The sequence below is a fragment of the Amblyomma mixtum genome, chromosome 4, assembly GCF_055824585.1.
Source record: "Amblyomma mixtum isolate Tamu chromosome 4, ASM5582458v1, whole genome shotgun sequence".
Taxonomy (NCBI): Eukaryota; Metazoa; Arthropoda; class Arachnida; order Ixodida; family Ixodidae; genus Amblyomma; species Amblyomma mixtum.
This window is the reverse complement of record NC_143015.1, coordinates 81,586,863-81,599,577: the sequence shown is the minus strand read 5'-3', so window position 1 is coordinate 81,599,577 and position 12,715 is coordinate 81,586,863. Positions and strand designations below refer to the sequence as shown.

The window sequence follows — 12,715 nt, the reverse complement described above, 5'->3', positions numbered from 1 at the left end:
TAGTGGTGACTGCAGTCCGGCGAACAGGTCCACAGCGAGGATGTCTTCGAAACGAAACTCTTTATTCGGGCTGACTTGCGCGCGCTAAGAACTGAATCACTCGGCGGCGGCGTAGCAACAAGCGTGCTCGGCGGTCTTCGGACAGAATGCCCGCCGCTGTCGGCCGTGCTCTTTTTAAAGCCGATAGCGAACCTTCGAGATAAAACTTTAGAACTTACTAGAACATTCTGGCACAAACTAGAGTCGGCTCCTTCCGGATGCGATCCATCGAGATAATTCTAGGCGCGTCTTGCGTCACAAACGAAGCGATAAGGCGGCGTGCCGGCAGCCTTGAAGCATGAACAAATAAACACAACAAACAAACGCTACAAAGACTCGCGGCATTACTCCCCTCTGAAAGAAGCATCGCCTCGATGCTTTAGAAAATAATGCGGCTATCAACAATCAAAAACGGATTGTGCAAAAATAAACACCGAATGTGGAAACACGGCGTCCTTTAGCGTGCATGATAGGGCTTTAGGCGTACGACATGGACTAGTTCGGGTCGTACGCGGCGTCGCTGGGATGCAGTCATTTGGTCAGGGACGACTTCACAGTCCAATTCACCTAGCCGACGAAGAACCTTGTACGGGCCGAAATAGCGTCGCAAAAGCTTTTCGCTCAATCCTCGGCGGCGAATGGGCGTCCAAATCCAGACTCGGTCTCCTGGCTTGTATTCCGTGTCGCGTCTTCGTAGGTTGTACGTGTGGCGTGGGTCCGCTGCTGGTCTTTGATCCTTAATCGGGCAAGTCTTCGGGCTGCTTCTGCGCATTGTAGGTAGGCGGCGACGCCCACGTTATCTTCCTCGGTAACGTTCGGCAGCGGCGTCCAGCGTGGTCGTGGCCTCTCTGCCACGGACGAGCCTAAAAGGCGTCATCTGGGTGGTCTCCTGTACTGCAGTGTTGTAGGTGAAGACTACGTAAGGCAAGATGACGTCCCAGGTCTTGTGTTCGGCATCGACATACATGGCGAGCATATCGGCGATGGTTTTGTTGAGGCGCTCGGTCAGTCCGTTGGTCTGCGGGTGGTATGCAGTTGTTCTCCGGTGGCTGGTTTGGCTGTAATGGAGGATGGCTTGCGTCAGTTCCGCCGTGAATTCTGTTCCTCTGTCAGTGATGAGCACATCGGGGGCGCCGTGTCACAGAAGAATGTTCTCCACGAAAAATTTGGCGACTTCTGCTGCTGTTCCGTTCGGTAGGGCTTTTGCCTCAGCGTAGCGGGTCAGGTAGTCGGTCGCTATAATGATCCACTTATTTCCAGATGTTGATGTCGGGAACGGCCCAAGAAAGTCCATGCCGATCTGCTGAAAGGGCCTTGAGGGGGGTTCAATGGGGTTCAGAAATCCTGCTGGTCGGGTTGGAGGGTCTTTCGTCGCTGACAATCTCGGCAGGTTTTCACATAATGTGCGACATCGGCAGACAGTCGGGGCCAGTAATACTTTTCTTGAATGCGGCCGAGGGTGCGTGAAAACCCGAGATGTCCAGCTGTCGGCTCGTCGTGTGAGGCCTGAAGAACTTCTCTGCGAAGACTTACAGGTACAACAAGGAGGTAGGCTGTCTTGTTCGCTGCAAAATTCTTCTTCACGAGGACATCGTTGTGTAAACAGAACGAAGACAATTCTCGCTTGAACGAGGCGGGGGGTGAAGAAACCTTGCCTTCCAAGTATTCGATGAGGTATTTTATGTCGGGGTCCGCGCGTTGCTGTTGTACAAAAGAGCTGGAGCTGATGGGTCCCAGGAAGGCGTCCTCATCGTCGACCGGCGGCGGTGCATCTACAGGGGCTCGTGACAGGCAGTCGGCGTCAGAGTGCTTACGTCCGGACTTGTAAACGACGGTTACATCAAACTCCTGGAGCCGCAGGCTCCATCGAGCAAGGCGGCCGGAGGGGTCCTTCAAACTGGCGAGCCAGCACAGTGCGTGGTGATCGCTGACCACCTTGAACGGTCGTCCGTACAGCTAGGGGCGGAATTTCGACGTAGCCCAGATGATGGCAAGGCACTCTTTCTCAGTTGTCCAAATAATTAGCTTCGGCTTTGGACGGGGAACGGCTAGCGTACGCGATGACCTTCTCCACTCCGTCAAATTTCTGAACGAGGACAGCGCCTAGGCCCACACTACTTGCGTCGGTATGAATTTCAGTCTCGGCGTTTTCATCAAAGTGCGCAAGGATCGGTGGGGTCGGTAAACGGCGCTGAAGTTCCTTGAAGGCTTCGATTTGCGGCGCTTCCCATTTAAATGGCACATCTGCCTTTGTCAGGTGGATCAGTGGCTCGGCGATGGGCGAAAAGTTTTCGACGAAACGACGGTAATACCCGCACAGTCCGGGGAATCTGCGCACAGCTTTCTTATCGACCGGGCGGAAACATTGCGATAGCAGCTGTTTTCTGCGGGTCTGGGCGTACGCCCTCCTCGCTAACAATGTGGCCTAGAAACAGCAGCTCTTCATAGGCAAACTGGCACTTCTCTGCTTTCAAGGTTAGCCCGGACGATTTAATTGCGTCTAGTACTGTTCGAAGCCTTTTCAGGTGCTCTTCAAAGCTCGAGGCAAAGACAACGACGTCATCTAAATACACCAGACAAATCTGCCACTTCAGGCCTGCCAGCACTGTATCCATTACTCGTTGAAATGTCGCTGGTGCGGAACAGAGACCAAACGGAATCACCTTGAACTCGAAGAGGCCATCTGGAGTGATGAATGCGGTCTTCTCGCGATCTCTTTCATCGACCTCAATTTGCCAGTAGCCGCTCTTGAGGTCCATCGATGAGAAATACCTGGCGTTGCAAAGCCGGTCCAGTGTGTCATCGATGCGAGGGAGGGGGTAGACGTCCTTCTTTGTGATGTTGTTCAAGCGCCGGTAATCAACGCAGAATCGAAGTGCACCGTCTTTCTTTCTCACTAGGACAACAGGTGCCGCCCAGGGGCTCTTTGAAGGCTGGATAACGTCGTCGCGCAGCATTTCTTCCACTTGGTCTCGGATGGCTTGTCGTTCTCGCGGCGACACTCCGTAGGGGCTCTGACGGAGAGGTCGGGCGTGCTGGTCGGTTATAATGCGATGTTTGGCAATTGGCGTTTGTCGAACTTTTGGCGACGACGACGACGAGAAGCACTGGCTATAGCTCCGAAGGAGATTGCGGATCTTGTCTTGTCTGGTCCGGGGCAGGGCTGGGTTTATGTCGAAAGTGGGCGAGTTCTCTTGGTCAGGTGAATCTTCTACGGATGGATCGGAGAGGGCGAATGAGTCTCGTATGTCGGATATTTCGTCGAGGAAAGCAATCGTCGTTCCTTTGTTAACGTGCCGGGATTCTCCCCTGAAGTTTTTCAGGAGTACTTCGGCTTGTCCTTTCCGGAAATGTGCAGTGCCTCTGGCGATGCCGATTCCTCGGTCGAGAAGCAACTGCATGTTCCCCTCGATAATGGCTTCAGTGCTATCCGCTTCCGTGGCGCCTACGGTGATGATGACGCTTGAGCGGGGTGGGACACTCACTTGTTCCTCCAGGACACTGAGCGCAATGTGATGTTCCGGAGTTCTCATCGACGGGATGGCCTCGTCCGTAGAAAGTGTGATCATCTTGGATCGCAGGTCGATGATCGCCTGATGCTCATTAAGGAAATCCACGCCCAAGATCACTTCGCGGGAACATTGCCGTAGCACCACGAAGGTCGCAGGATAGCTATGTCCGTTGAGAGTCAATCGCGCTGTGTGCATCGTCCTGATGGCGTAATGAGGTGGCCCCCTGCGGTGTGAATTTGTGGGCCGTTCCAAGCGGTCATTACTTTCCTCAGCTGCGCAGCGGACGGTCCGTTCATCACCGAATAATCGGCTCCTGTGTCGACCAGAGCGGTAACTTTTCGGCCGTCTATAACGACTTCTAAGTCGGATGTCCTGCCTCTGGCATTGCATGTCGCGTTCGGCGTCGGGTCACGGCTTCGTCGGATATGTGAATTGTAGGTGAGGCGTGTGGTAGAAGCTTTTCCTGATGACGGCGTCGTTTTGAAGGCGGTTCGCGTCGTGGTCGAGGCTGTTGTTGTATGCGTCGTCGGCGTATTAGGTGCGGCGTAAACATACGGCATGGTCGCTGGAGGATCTTCGTCGTTTCCTCGGCAAGCAACCTGACCTCCACAGGTTGCTTTGTTTAGTTTCCCCCACGCGGGCTAGGGGACCTTCCTCGGATAGCCGCGGCGTAGCTGCGACCCGGCGATGCAAAACGTGCGGTGGACGGAGACGGCGAGGGGGAAAGACGGCTTGACGACGCGTACTCCCCTCTGCACAGGTAGTCGTCGATTTCCCGTGGTCGCTGGCCGGGGAACGGTCGTGGGGCGTCGGTGGCGAAACCACGCAGGCCGATGCGCCTGTACGGGCAGTGGCGAAGTACATGACCGGCCTCGCCGCAATGGAAGCACAGCGGGCGATTGTTGGAAGTCCTCCTGGCGTCGCACTTCCTGGGGCTTGGGCGTCGGTCGTAGGCTGGGCGGGCGGGGGCAGGGGGACGGCGTTCGGGAACAGCTGGTTCACGTCGAAGAGGCGGAAAGCGGCTCTCGTGATGGGGATGAGGACTGCGTAGTGCGGCAGCGTAGGTCAAGGCTGGAGCTTCAGCAGGAGGTGGAGATGAAGGGGTGCCCAGCGCATGCTGCACTTCTTCACGTACGATTTCCTCAAGCGTCGCGACTTGAGGCTGGTTGGAAGATGGTAGCAGGCGACGCAGCTCTTCCCGTACAATTTCGCGGATAACATCCCGTAGGTTGCCTCCGAATGTTGCACCATCCGAGAGGGCAGTCGAGGTCACTTGGGGCTGTCGAGGAAAATGACGGGCTCGTGCTTCCAAGGTTCTCTCAATGGCGGCTGCTTCAGTGGCGAATTCAGCGACCGTCGTCGGTAGGTTGCGGATCAGACCGCCGAAAAGTGCCTCTTTAGCACCACGTATCAAAAGCTGCACCTTCTTCTCCTCCGTCATGCCAGGATCGACACGTTGAAAAAGGCGCTTCATGTCTTCTACGTACGCGGTCACAGTCTCATTCGGGGGATGGATGCGTGATTCTAGAAGCAGCTGAGCTCTTTCTTTGCGTACGACACTGGTAAACGTACCCAGAAGCTGCTTCTTGAAGGTCGCCCAGGTCGTGAGAGAAGATTCGTGGTTTTCAAACCACGTTCTGGCAGGGCCATAAAATGCAAAGTAAGCGTTTCGGAACTTAGAGCTGTCGTCCCAGGCGTTCAGTGCTGCCACACGGTCGTACATGTCCATCCAGTCTTCTACATCTTCGTGTGGTTCTCCACGAAACGTCTGTGGCTCCCGGGGCTGGCGAAGCACGACAGGCGTTGGCTGTGCACCAGGTTCCATCGTGAGGGGCATAGCTGGATAGCAGATCAGCACCTCCACCAGATGTCACGTAGTGGTGACTGCAGTCCGGCGAACAGGAACACAGCGAGGATGTCTTCGAAACGAAACTCTTTATTCGGGCTAACTTGCGCCCGCTAAGAACTGAATCACTCGGCGGCGGCGTAGCAACAAGCGTGCTCGGCGGTCGTCGGACAGAATGCCCGCCGCTGTCGGCCGTACTCTTTCTAAAGCCGATAGCGAATCTTCGAGATAAAGATTTAGAAGTTACTAGAACATTCTGGCACAAACTAGAGTCGGCTCCGTCCGGATGCGATCCATCGAGATAATTCTAGGCGCGTCTTGCGTCACAAACAAAGCGATAAAGCGGCGTGCCGGCAGCCTTGAAGCATGAACAAATAAACACAACAAACAAACGCTACAAAGACGCGCGGCAATATTCATGGATGAGGTCATCGCAGATTATTACACTAGGGTGGACAAATGATCTTCTGGTACTCGAGTCCGCTGTCGGCTCAAGTTACCAGTATAAGGCCGCACTACAAGCCTGGTTACTCAATTTATTTCCTATTCTAGCTCGTTATCTTATGCGCAGGCACTAACTGAGCATTCCATGAATGCAACACCAGACGGCTCGATATGGATTTACTCTAGCAAAGTCTATGCTTTCGAGCTGCAAGCTTCAACAGGGTGCTCTTCGGCTTCTTGATTTCACAATGACTGGTTGAACCATGATGTTACTATGGGTCTAAGGCACATGAACTCAGCGCACGTCGTTTGCGGGAGCAATTGTCAGCAAAACTATGCCCCTCGTTTTCAACAACGAGAAACAGATGGGTAAAAGGAAAGGAAGGTGAAGGAACACTAAGGCGACTTCGCAATCTGTGTATACTAAACAATTGTTTTTTTTTTATTCCTGGCTCTCCGCATGACCTAAGAACAAACCATAATCGCTCAGATATTCGCAGCTCACTATGGCGTTGGGTTGAGCGAATCCTGTCCATCCTTCGCCCACTGCAGGCTTCGGGAGGCCGTGGCGAGTCGTACACGAAAAAATGTGCACCCAGAACACAGAGGAAATAAATAATGTGCTTTGTCACATCAGCCGGAAGCCTTGCTTGGATTCAAAAACAGTGTGAGTAATTTAGGACGATTATTAAAATCCATATATTTTCCCTTCATGCCGGACAAAGCGCCACAACCTAATCGTTATGGCCAGATTGGGCAAGTCAGCGCGGCGGAATATAGCATTTATACAGAAGAGAGTGAAAATATTATATACAGACAATTCTGATACATCTCTTCAACTGAAAATGACAAATATTTGTCGCTGACAGCATGCTGAGGTTGAAAATGGAACAAAACATTGCTCCTGTGCCTAGCGCGATTAAAGAAACACACTATTCTTATGCGCCGCAGTGAATGGGACTCTGGACAGAAAGAAGTAGCTGCGAACGAACGGGTCGTATCAGAGCTTATCCTGTTGTTTTTTTTTTCGTTTGTTATGCGTCTACCCTTCTTGCGCTGCAGTTACCCATGAACATTCAGCATCTTGTCCATCAGCAATACTGATAGAGACAGACCTGTTTTGTCATATATAATACTTTTCAGATCCGGCTCTCCTATGCTATATCCACAGAGTGGCTGACTGCGCGTGAAGGCAATATATCATACTTTTCATCAGATATTCGTTATTTTTCTCCACTCTGCCACCGTTCATGGCACGGTCCATGTCTGCCTTGAAATCTCCGATATCCTCCTGTGACACGTAATTGTGGAATTCCAGCACTTCAGCCATGGAATCGGAAATAAAGTAGTAATGACGAAATTACGCTCACTGTACTCTGCCTTGTAAAAGAAAGACTGCCGCTTTCAATAAACTTGAGACCACGTACGCTCCTAATTCATTTCTCATGCACGCCGATAAGTTACATTGTGTTTTAGCCAAGTCTGCGGTGTTAGAAATTGAACCTGATTGAGAACACAGGACTTACTTTAAGAAAATGAATTAAAAATCAACCCTAAAATTTTTAGAATGCATTACATATCATTCTGAGTGATGTCGTTTTTTTTATTTTTTGGCAAAGCCGGAACCCCTGTGCTATGCGGCTACGTCTGTGAACATTTTTACACAATATTTTACGAAATGGTGCTATTAAAGCTATAAATATAGGTTTTGGTGACTCTTGCGGCTGCATCAAGTGGGGTATTTTCTAATCACTAATGCGCATATTTATTTTCCTACTTATTTCTCATTAGTGACCCCGCATGTGTTACCAATGTCGAACCCCCGTGTCGCCAGTCGAAGGCGGCTGCTGCAGGTGATGAAGGAGTAAAACAAATATGACAGGAAATTATTCACTACAAAACGCGGCCGACGCATGTCAAAGGCTGCAATAAAATAAAAATACATAGCTAAACGAGCTACGACCAAGAACTTACAAGCCACTGTAATAAGCAAAGGAAATATATGCAACCAGTGATGCCCTTGATAGCATATGATTCGCTTGATGACACCGAAAGTGGGCCATGTCAACTGCAGCGGCTAATGTTGTTACGTTGCATCAGCTTTATGGAGCGAAGTTCGAAGTGGACATTTATACGGGAAGTTGGGAGCGCGAAAAAAGAGTAACAACGAGGTTGAGCTCCGCTGAACATGCTCGGAGTATTGAAGTGACAAATTTAGTTTCCTTTGCTGAAATATTTCACAAGACCTTGTCCTCTGCCGTAACTACTCCTTAGACTAGATGTTGCTGGGATAAGTTAAACTTCCACCCACTGTTAGGAAATGACACAGAATTTTTGCCGGCGCATTAAGCATATCTCCAGATCTGCGTGAAACGCACATATTCGTGCTTAGCTCGCCGTGGCACATCGTTTTAGAGCTAAACAACCTAGATTTGAAAACTTCGTTTTACCAGTGTTCGTGAATGTACACTCAAAAAAGTTATCTCCCGATCTGCGTAAAATGCGCGTATTCGATCTGGTCGGGCAGTCTCCCCATTGTTCCCACTCTGCGCCGAACCCGAAACGATAGATCACTTCTTGTTGACCTGCCGCCGCGTCTCCTCTTTACAGAGGTGCCTGTCAGAGCACCCGTTACGACAACTCGGTCTGAGTCTGACAGCTGGGGTTGTTTAGTCTCTTGGTGCTTCCTCCCTTAAGCACAGTAACTTGATAGCATATGATTCGGTTGATGACACAGAAAATGGGCCATGCCAACTGCAGCGGCTAATGTTGTTACGTTGCATCCGCTTTATGGAGCAAAGTTCGAAGTGGACATTTATACAGAAAGTTGGGAGCGCGAAATAAAAAATAACGACGAGGTTGAGCTCCGCTGAGCATGCTCGGAGTATGAAGGCAGAGGTATTTTTCTTTGCACAAAATGCATGCCTCATATCTTTTTGGCTAGAGCGTCCCAAGACGGAATAGTTATTGTGTGGTCTGATTTTTGTGTGTACAATTAAGCCGCATGCCTGATAGTTAAAAAAAAACACTGTGCCCAACGTAATGCGCGCGGCTGGACGACACGCTCAGCTCGGAGAGATCTGCTAAACATTGCATGTAAATACAACTCACGCATATTAAGAGTGTGTGGTGGTAGCTTAGTGAATCTTACCTGCGCATATATAAGCATTTGGGAAACACCATTCCGTTTCGTACACAAGTAACGCAATACATTTTAGGCCCACTCGTGCGGCCATCAGTCCGATATCAGACTGAACTTGTGTCTTTCTTCGCCGAAGTGAAAACACAACTGCTGTCAGAACAGTGGCCTTGGGTCCTAAAAAGAAGCAGGAATGAATTCAGAACACTTGATCACTGTATAGTAGGGATACCTGTTATGTCGTATGAAATCCACAAATTGCGCAAGCGCATTTGTACAGCTCAGAAGACACTGAGCAGAAAATGAGCAGACACTTTTTCAACAAATTGTGTTGCAAAGAATGAACTACTGCTGTGAATTATATGCCATGCACTTTCAGCCCTAGGCAGTATCTGTGACTTTATGCACGATGATTATTTTTGTCGGTATCTGTAGTTAGATTGCCATTCAGAGGACAATGATTATTCATGACTTGCACTTTCTATTGGTTTGTTGAACACGCATGTAGTGCACGAGGTTAATCACAACGCCAAGAGTCCAACTGACTACAGCCCAGGGTTACAAAAAAAAGAAGTTGCCTGATATTTCACTCTATAAATAGGACTTATCGCTGCGTTTTTGGTCCGTGTTTCCACTCTGTGTTTGTTGGGTTTCTTTCAAACAATCGGGGTTACTTCTTTTCGTTATGAAGTAAGATTAAACGACACTGTGTCACGAGTTAATTTAGAGCTGGTTTCGAACATACGCCAAAACTACTTTGTAAGTTTCTACGGCTGGGTTTAAATTCATTATCATAGTATGCTATCATTTCATGTCCTTATATTGGCAGCCTCTGTGTAATGGGAGCCTATCAATAGCTTCAAAGGGTGTGCAGTGTAGGGCGGGCGTTTCAGAACATACATTACCATCGGCGGGACGTGCTGAAACGTTGTTTACAACTAATAGTCTAATGCTTATATAAAACGCTGCTCTTCGTTAGAATGTGGCACTGTTATGTGTTTGAATTACCCAGTCGTTTATGAGGCAAGATAGCATAATAATGCGAGTAAAGAGCTTTTCTTAGAGGTCGCAAAACTCCTGGCTGCATCGCAGTATAAATGACACCACCCGGATTGAAACACTGTTTTTACAGGTACAAAAAATCAAGTCTTGCCGTGCGAGATTATACCGCAAAAAGTTTTAGTACCTTGATATTCATAAATTTTGCGCCATTTTGCTGATTGACTTCACGAGCTTATTTAAGACACCTGTGCAATTGGCACTGCATGTGAGCCATAACTCTGCATTATGGTGCTTCAATCTTAAATAAGGCGTCAGAAAAGTGCTCACTACTAAGCACTGATTATCGTAATCCTCAGGGTGCTGTTCTCTTTCATAAGAATCATCTGAACTAAATTTCAGTAACAGGGTATATCCGGAAATATGGACAAAATAGGTAAGTACCGTCATAGTTGTTGGATAGGGCCGTATTTATAACTTCATCCACGTTTTCAAAGTCATACACGTCGCTCAAAAGCGAAATGTCATGCACTCACCGGAAACCATCTCGCCAGCGTTCCATCAAATACAGCTCAAGCCAAGCGTCATACGGCACAGTCGATACGGCTGCTGTTATGAGGCATTCGCCAGAATTTGGTGTCAGCAAACGGGCCAGCTCCTTAAAGGCTTTGCGGTCATCTTTCACGAAATGAAAGGTGAGAAATGAATAAATCCGACTGAAGCGGCCATATCTGGCGACAAGGCTTTCAGCGTCTTCTCCGCAGAAGTCGAATATGTCAAACACTAGGTTTTCATTTGCCGAGTTTTTTCGCGCGAATTCCACCATGGTAGGGGCTCTGTTCACCGCTGCGATCCTCTTGCAAGGATGGGAGCGCGGCACCAGACAGTTTTTTGTGAATGTGCCGGGGCCTCAACCGATGTCCAAATGCACATCATCTTCCCCTGGTGTTTCAAGGAACACGATCTTCTCTAGGGCGGCAGCATCTTCACTTCCTGAATAGGATTTTAAATAGTTGTACTTTTTAGGGTCCAAGATGTTGCAGCTATCTGTGCGGCAGCACATGGTACAGCACCAGATCACTGTAGCATATGTCCTAGGTTAACCTTAAAGATCTCCAGGAAAAATGTGGAGAAGACGACCATTCTTCTGCATATAAAGAAATCCAAAGAGATAAACGACTTAGTCATGGCAATGGTAGCAATAAACACTGAAGAACTGGTCTGCTCATGAGCGTACAAGTCGACATAGCTTAGTCTTAACAGGGCGGCTATAAACCTAATCGAGCAGCAGAGCGTTATGGGTGCCATAGAGATAAGGGAGGTACAGTTTTCTGCTTAGACTGGTAGCATGCCGAATAGTTTACTGAGCCCGGTAGATAGAACAGCTTAGTGGGAGGGGTTTACAGAGCAGACAGACAAACACAGGAAGAAACGAAGTGGCAGAACAGAGCTGACAAACAATTCTTGCATTTTATTGACCGATAACTCGCGTATTACAGCAGCTGCTGATATCAACAAAACACAATGGCAGGGTAACGTAGCAAGAAATCAAAAGAGCTGATATCCCGTCACCGCACAAAGTGAAGGCGTTGAACTAGATTTCTTACAGTGCGATATATTTCAGTTATTCTAGTGATAGCAAAATTGAGGGGATGCTGACAGACGAGCTATCGCACTTAGCAATCTCATCAGCTTCGGTAATTGCCCCTTCCTAATTGCGTCAACAAGTATGGCTCAACAACAAGTATGGCTTGTAGCCTGCGCTTGAGAGGCGCTGCACCTGACTGTTGGAGCTGCGTCCTACTAAATGAGGCGGGACTTCTTCAGAGCGCTCGATAGGCACAATTTTACGATGCCTCTTTTAACCAACTTGGAGTGTGCCGAGCTGTAAGGGAGGAAAGGTTTGTTGCCTCTGGGTTCGAAGGCCCAACAAAGACGTCTGCTTGAAAAATGAAGTCCTAGATCAAAAAATCTCATGAAATGTTGTTCCGGTAATTTGTGCGTCCGCGCTGATGATGACTGATGGATGACTGACGTCATCACAGACTTATGAGAGGTGTGTTTCTGAAGGCGTGGACCTATTCCTACGACATCAGTCACCCACAAGAGCTTTCCCTGTTGAAAATACTATTCACTATATGATGGATAACGCCCTGAACATTATACCAGCAGACATACATGGTCTGTTCTGAAAGTAGTAGGACTCATTTTTTAAAACAATAGTTATTGAAGAGAATAGTACAAACGATTACAATTTTTCAAGGTAGACCCCTTCCGCACCTACACGCTGCTGCCAATGAGTCTTACAGTTTTCGTACGCCTCCAGGAACGCCTGGACTGGAATGCTGTTTAGCTCCCTCGTCACGGCCTGTTGAACCACCTCTACCGATCCGTGATGTTTCCCCTCGAGCATCAATTTTATTCTCGGGAAGAGAAAAAAGTCTGGCGGGGCCAAGTCGAGGTTGTAGGGGTGCTGAGGCAGCGCTGCCACTTTGTGCTGGGCAAAAAATAGGGGTCCTCATTCACATGGTGAAGAAGATCCTACCGGTTGGCCTTTTCCTCCTCTGACAACATTCCCGGCACTAACTTCGCGCACGCTTTCCTCATGGATAAGTTTTCTGTCACAATCTCAAAAATTTCGGTTTGAGGAATGCTCAAGTCATCAGAAATCATTCTGATACTCATTCTACGATCGCTGTTAAGTAAATGTTTCACTCGCTACACATTTTCGTAGGT

At 49.0% G+C, this 12,715-nt stretch overlaps 1 pseudogene; it reads right to left on the bottom strand.

The window, feature by feature from the left end:
• Nucleotides 1-7,000: 7,000 nt before the first annotated feature.
• Nucleotides 7,001-11,055, bottom strand: LOC149347187 (uncharacterized; annotated as a pseudogene).
• Nucleotides 11,056-12,715: the final 1,660 nt, after the last annotated feature.